The sequence below is a fragment of the Gossypium hirsutum genome, chromosome A02 (assembly GCF_007990345.1).
Source record: "Gossypium hirsutum isolate 1008001.06 chromosome A02, Gossypium_hirsutum_v2.1, whole genome shotgun sequence".
In the NCBI taxonomy this organism is placed as follows: Eukaryota; Viridiplantae; Streptophyta; class Magnoliopsida; order Malvales; family Malvaceae; genus Gossypium; species Gossypium hirsutum.
The window spans coordinates 98,245,434-98,252,061 of NC_053425.1; positions in this window are offsets into that span (position 1 = coordinate 98,245,434).

Sequence of the window (6,628 nt, forward strand, 5' to 3'; positions counted from 1 at the left end):
ATGGATTATTAGAACCTTACTAACAAAAGTTGAGATTAAATCTCTAGCATTTCTAAAAGAAATATGGGCTAGTTTATCCAACAAGTGGATGCTTTGATTTGATTTTGGTAGATGCATCTATAAGTTAATCACTTGTGAGTTATCAAATCACAACCTATAGTTCGCAAGATTAATTGTTTAATGATTTGTTTAAGAACAATACTTTCATTTATAGAATTTAAGAAGTAAATATGTCACACTGATGGTCACTAAACTAACTATAATTATGACAAAGACAAGCGCACCTATCGAATAATAGTACAGCTATGGTGAGTAGGGAATATCGTATCCACGAGGACTAAAAGTATTAGTAATTACCGTTTTTCTATTATTTAGCCGATAAATTGGAGTGATTGTTTTTAATCTAAATTTAATAATTTAATTTAACTAAGAATGCAATAAAGAATGAAATAGGAAAATAATCGAAGATAACCAAAGAGAAAGACAATACCTAGGAAAGAATCCACCTAGACTTCACCTAGACTTCACCTATTATTCTGAATCTGAATTAAACAATTTATTCACTTGTGTCTTGATCTGTAGAAATCCCTAAATTATGTTAATATCTCTTTCGAGAGTAAGAACAACTGACTCTAGGTTGATTAATTGAAATCTCTTTCTAATTAAAACCGCTATTGAGAACAACTGACTCTAAGTTGATTAATTGAAATCTCTTTCTAATTAAAACCCCTATTGTTGTATTAACCCAATCTATGGATGCCCCTATTAGATTTGACTCTAATTCGGTAGATTTATGTTGTCCTATTTCTAGAATTGCATGCAACTTCACTCAATTATTGTAGATCTACTCTTAAACAGGGACTTTTGCTCCACTAAAATAAGCACATTAAACATGAATTAATATCCCCAAAATATTAAAACACGAAATAAACATACATAATTGAGAACAAGAATCAAGTATTTATCGCGTAAAACAGAAATTAAATAATAGGATTCATCCTAGGTTTCATCTCCCCTATGTATCTAGGGGATTAGTTCATAATCCTAAATGAAAACATCTCAAAGTCAGAAAAACTACAAGACATAAAGAAATTCAATAAAACTTTAAAAGAAGTTAAAAGGAGATCTTCAATCTTGAAGGAGATCCGTTTCTGAGTTGGCTCCAATAGTGCTCTTCGAGTCTTTTCTTTAATCTTTTCTGAGTACCCCCTCAAGTATTCTTCTAATTGGTATTTATAGACTTTAGAATGCTCAGAAAGCCTAAAAATTGGGTTTTTTCGCGTATCTAGGAAGTAGGTTGCAAAATTGACACGGGCAAGGCACATGGGCATGTGGATCCTGAAAACAACTTTTTTGTCCGATTTTGGCTTGTTTTTCGCTCCTTTCACTCCCCTATGCTCACCTAAGTATAGAAACATGAATATAAAGGATTAGGAGCATCAAATTCACTAATTTACACAATAAACCATCCAAAACGCATCAAGAATGGGATTAAAAATATGTTACTTTTATGGCTTATCACACGCCCCAAATATGGTGGACCAATAGTCCAAATATCTAAATATATAAAGCCAATAAGGGTATGAGTTAAGTAGTTTTGCAAAAATGAAATAAGCAAAATATAATTTTTCACTAAGTCCTAGAATTGATTATGAAATATACTTTTTTATGGTCAATGCAATAACCTTTAGATATCTTATTAGTTTGGTAGTTCATGAAAATTTGATATGTGTCTAATGAGTGTTGTTATAGTCTTTTATATGAATCACTATATAATGAAGTTCATATTAAAATCTTTGGAGGATTTAGAATGCCGGAAAGATATAGAAATTTCTAGGAAATTGTTCAATATGTTTGTGTAAATATTTATATTAATTGAAATGATTTGAACATATGTAGTAAATTAGACTCAGTGGATTGTAGTTGAAGGAAGATTATAAGATAATCCAAAATAACTATATGTATTTTTGTAGAAGGATCATGATCAAAGTTTGTTATGGTTATTGCCAGAGCTCCTGAAGAGATCGAAATATATTTCTCCAAAATTCTTCCTCACTCATGACATTTAGAAGAATGATGATATAAATGTTGATCAAACATCATTCAAGCGATCATTTGAAATGTTAGTATTCAGGATGGAATAAATAGAATATGAGATAATATGTGATGTTGTCATGAGGGGGAGTAAATATGCAATATATTTTTTTTCCCTTAATCGAGGTTTTGTCCCACTGAGTTTTCTTGGTAAGTTCTTTAATGAGGCAGCATGTTATGCGTATTATAGATTTATGTACTTTTTTTCCTTCACTAAGAATTTTTTTTTCCATAGGAATTTTATCTTAGTAAGGTTTTAATGAGGCACATCATCTACTAATGGATATTCAAGAGGAGTGTTATAAATATTTCATTATTAAGTGGATGTTCATCAAGATAAAAATAAGTTTAATGTACTTTAGGACTCTAATATTCATTAGAAGTAATGTTTTATTTTATTGTTATTTCTTATGTCTATAAATATAAACTTTAGAAAAAAATTGTTAAAAAATTGTTCTCTTTTACTCTCCTATTTTTCATTTTTTTATTATTTTATTTCATAACACGTTATCATCATTAATCTAAACAAAACTTTAATAAATCTTTAATAAAAAAAATGAAGTTAGAACATATGCATGTAAACCGAAATGGCGTCATCGGCTTTTAAAGCCTAGGTAGAAAAAGACCTTTTGTGATTTGTATGTGAACCTTTAATAAATTCTTAGATTTATAAAGAAAATTAAAATAAAATAGATTTTAGAAAAATGTAGTTTTTAATCTGTAAAGGCATGACCGAGATTTTCAGTCTATTGGTTGAAGGACAAGTTTGATCCTTTTGTAGTGAATCACTAAAATATTTAGGTTAAAATATGTCATAAATGTTGGGTATGGGTCCCACTATGTGGGAAACCCATATTTTCTGCCACAATGTTTTGCCTTCTTTGGTTTTATCAAAAGCCAATTTTTTGGCCTTTTAACGTGGGAGTGGGCAGCATTTTTATTAAGAGAAAAATTCTCAATTTCATCCAGAGAAAGAGAATGAGATTGAAGCTCGTTGGAGAAAAAGAGAGAAGAGAAAAATCAGTTTTTTTCAAGTTTGGTGCAGTAGTGATCAACTCTTCGATCGAAGATTAATCCGTGGTTCGATTGAGCTGATTTTTGGACAGCAGCTAGATGATAAGGTGTTCTTGACTTTGTACGGTCGGATTTTTCATCCGAGTCTTGTAGCGTCAAATATACTCATTTTTTAGCAGCTGCATTTTTGGTGATATTCTCTCATTTTTCTCTCTTTTGCTAAAGATTACATATTGTTAGCCTTGTTGGAGTTAAATGCTTGTTGTAGGCTTGATATTGTGATCTTGTAGTTGAACATTTGATGATAGTGGAGCTCTTGATCGGACTCTAAAGTCCCGTGGTTTTTACCTTTGATTTAGAGGGGTTTTCCACGTAAAAATACCGGTGTCTCTATTTATTTTTGTTGTGGTTGCATTAGTTGATTTGTGGTTGATTAAGGTTGCTAGAGAACATATCTTGTGCTATTGTGCTTGCCATAATTTTTGACAAGAGTTATAGGGAGAGAAAGAACATCGGTTGTGCTTTCGCTTTGTTTCGGTTGTTCGGTTTCTTCCCAACAAACTGGTATCAGAGCTTGGTTATTGTGTCAGATAATTATGGAAATTAATACGAGCAAGATGATTATGTTGAATGGCACAAATTAATGGCACAAATTATCAACTTTTGCGGAATAAAATGAAGGATTTGTTGTTTGTGAAGGCTTTGCATCTTCTGGTCTTTACTACTCAAAAACCCGATTCGAAAAGTGATGAAGAATGAGAATTTGAGCATCAACAAGTGTGTGGCTTTATTCGGCAATTTGTTGAAGAAAATGTTTACAACCACATTGATCAGGAGACACATGCTCGAACATTGTGGGAGAAGCTTGAAAGCTTGTATGCTTCGAGGTCGGGCAATAACAAGTTGTTTTTGCTGAAGAAATTGATGGCGCTGAAATATAAAGAAGGAATGTCTATAGCTGACCATGTTAGTGAATTTCAGAGTGTGATGAATCAGTTGCTTGGTATGGGTGTCAAATTTGATGACGAGATTTTAGGACTTTGGTTGCTTGCTACTCTACCAGACTCTTGGGAGACCTTTCGGGTCTCGCTCATTAATTCTGCCCCACAGGGTATTATTACTTTGGATTTGGCTAAAAGTGGTGTGTTGAATGAAGAGGTTAGGAGAAGATCTCAGGGTTTTACATCACAGTCCGAGGTGTTGGTTACCGAGAACAGGGGGAGAAACAGAGACAAAGATGGAAAGGGTAGAGATAAAAGCCGAAGCAAGTCAAGATCGAGATACAAGAATCTTGAGTGACATCATTGTGCTAAGAAAGGTCATATCAAGAAATATTGCTTCAATTGGAAGAAAGAGAACAAAGGTGGTGGTGATAAACATGATCGAAATGACGATGAAAAATCTGAGCGTGTTGCTACTGTTGTTCGTGAAGATCTGTTAGTTATTTGTGATGAGAATTTGGTCAACCTAGCATGCGACGAGACTAGTTGGGTGATTGATACTAGTGCATCACTTCATGTCACGTCGAGGAAGGAATTCTTCACATCTTATACTCCTGGTGATTTTGGGGTATTGAAGATGGGTAATGACGGTTTGGTTTCAGTTATTGGTATGGGAGATGTTAGCTTGGTGAGTAACAATGGAACAAAGTTAACTCTCAAGGATGTCAGACATGCACCCAATATCCATTTGAATTTGATTACTGCAAGAAAGCTTGATGATGAGGGATTCTGTAACACCTTCAGTGAAGGGCAGTGGAAGCTGACTAAAGGCTCCTTGGTTGTGGCTCGAGGAAAGAAGAGCTCAAATTTGTACTTGATGTAAGCTTTGACTTCTCGAGAGACGGTGAATGTGACAGTGAATGATAGCTCAACTGAGTTGTGGCATAAACGACTCAGTCACATGAGTGAGAAGGGGCTTAACTGTTTAGCGAAGAAGAATCAACTTTCGGGTTTAAAGAATGCTACACTGAAGAATTGTGCTCATTGTCTTGCAGGAAAATAGATAAGAGTTTCATTTAGAAGCCATCCTTCTCATAGAAAATCAGAATTGCTAGAGTTGGTCCATTCAGATATTTATGGTCTGATAAAAGTAAGATCACATGGTGGTGCACTTTATTTTGTAACTTTCATTGATGATTGTTCAAGAAAGCTATGGGTTTACACTTTAAAGTTTAAAAATCAAGTCTTTGTGGTGTTTAAACAGTTTCAAGCATCAGTTGAAAGGGAAACAGGGAAGAAGTTGAAGTGCATTCGTACTGATAATGGTGGCGAGTACACAGGGTCGTTTCATGAGTATTGTCTGCGACAAGGAATCAAACATCAGAGAACACCACCAAAGACTCCACAGTTAAATGGGTTACCTGAAAGAATGAACCGAACATTGATTGAGAGAGTCAGATGCTTGTTGTCAGATGCAAAGTTGCCAAGATCGTTTTGGGCTGAAGCTTTGAATACAGTGACACATGTGATAAATCTGTCTCCTAGTGTTCCTTTGAAAGGTGATGCTCCAGATAGAGTTTGGTTTGGTAAAGACGTGTCATATGATCACCTACGTATGTTCGGTTGTAAAGCATTTGTTCATGTTCCAAAGGTTGAAAGATCCAAGTTGGATGCCAAGGCTCGACAATGCATTTTTATTGGTTATGGTCTAGATAGTGAGTTTGGTTATAGACTCTATGATCCAGTTCAGAAGAAACTCGTGAGAAGCAGAGATGTTGTCTTCATTGAGGATCAGACCATTGATGACATTGATAAGATGAGAAAGTGGATTCACAAGGTAGTGGTGACTTGATCGATGTGAATCCGGTTCCCCTAGACTCTTCACCAGATCCTATCCAGGATGATGTGCATGGTGATGTTAGTGGTGACCATCAGACTATAGGTGACTTTGATACTCCTATGGATGATGTTGTGAATGATCAACAACAAGCACCTATAGCTCCACCAGCAGTTCCACTTCGAAGGTCTTCCAGAGATCGACGATCTTCTGTCAGGTATTCTCCTGATGAATATGTTCTTTTGACTGACGGGGGAGAACCTGAATGTTATGAAGAGGCTATGGAGAGTGAATGCAAAGATCAGTGGGTTGAAGCGATGAAAGACGAACTTCAATCCTTGCATGAGAACCATACCTTGAATTGGTGAAACTGCCTAAGGGCAAAAGAGCTTTGAAGAATCGGTGGGTTTATAGGTTGAAGCAAGAAGAGAAGTCTTCATCTCCACGATACAAAGCTAGATTGGTCGTCAAGGGTTATACTCAGAAAAATGGGGTTGATTTTGAAGAAATATTTTCTCCGGTTGTGAAGATGTCCTCTATAAGAACTATACTGAGTTTGGGAGCTTGTTATGACTTAGAGGTTGAACAAATGGATGTGAAAACCGCTTTTCTTCATGGTGACTTGGAAGAAGAGCTTTACATGGAGCAGCCAGAGAGTTTTGTTGCACAAAGTAAAGAGGACTATGTGTGCAGATTGAAGAAGAGCTTGTATGGTTTGAAGCAAGCTCCAAGACAATGGTAC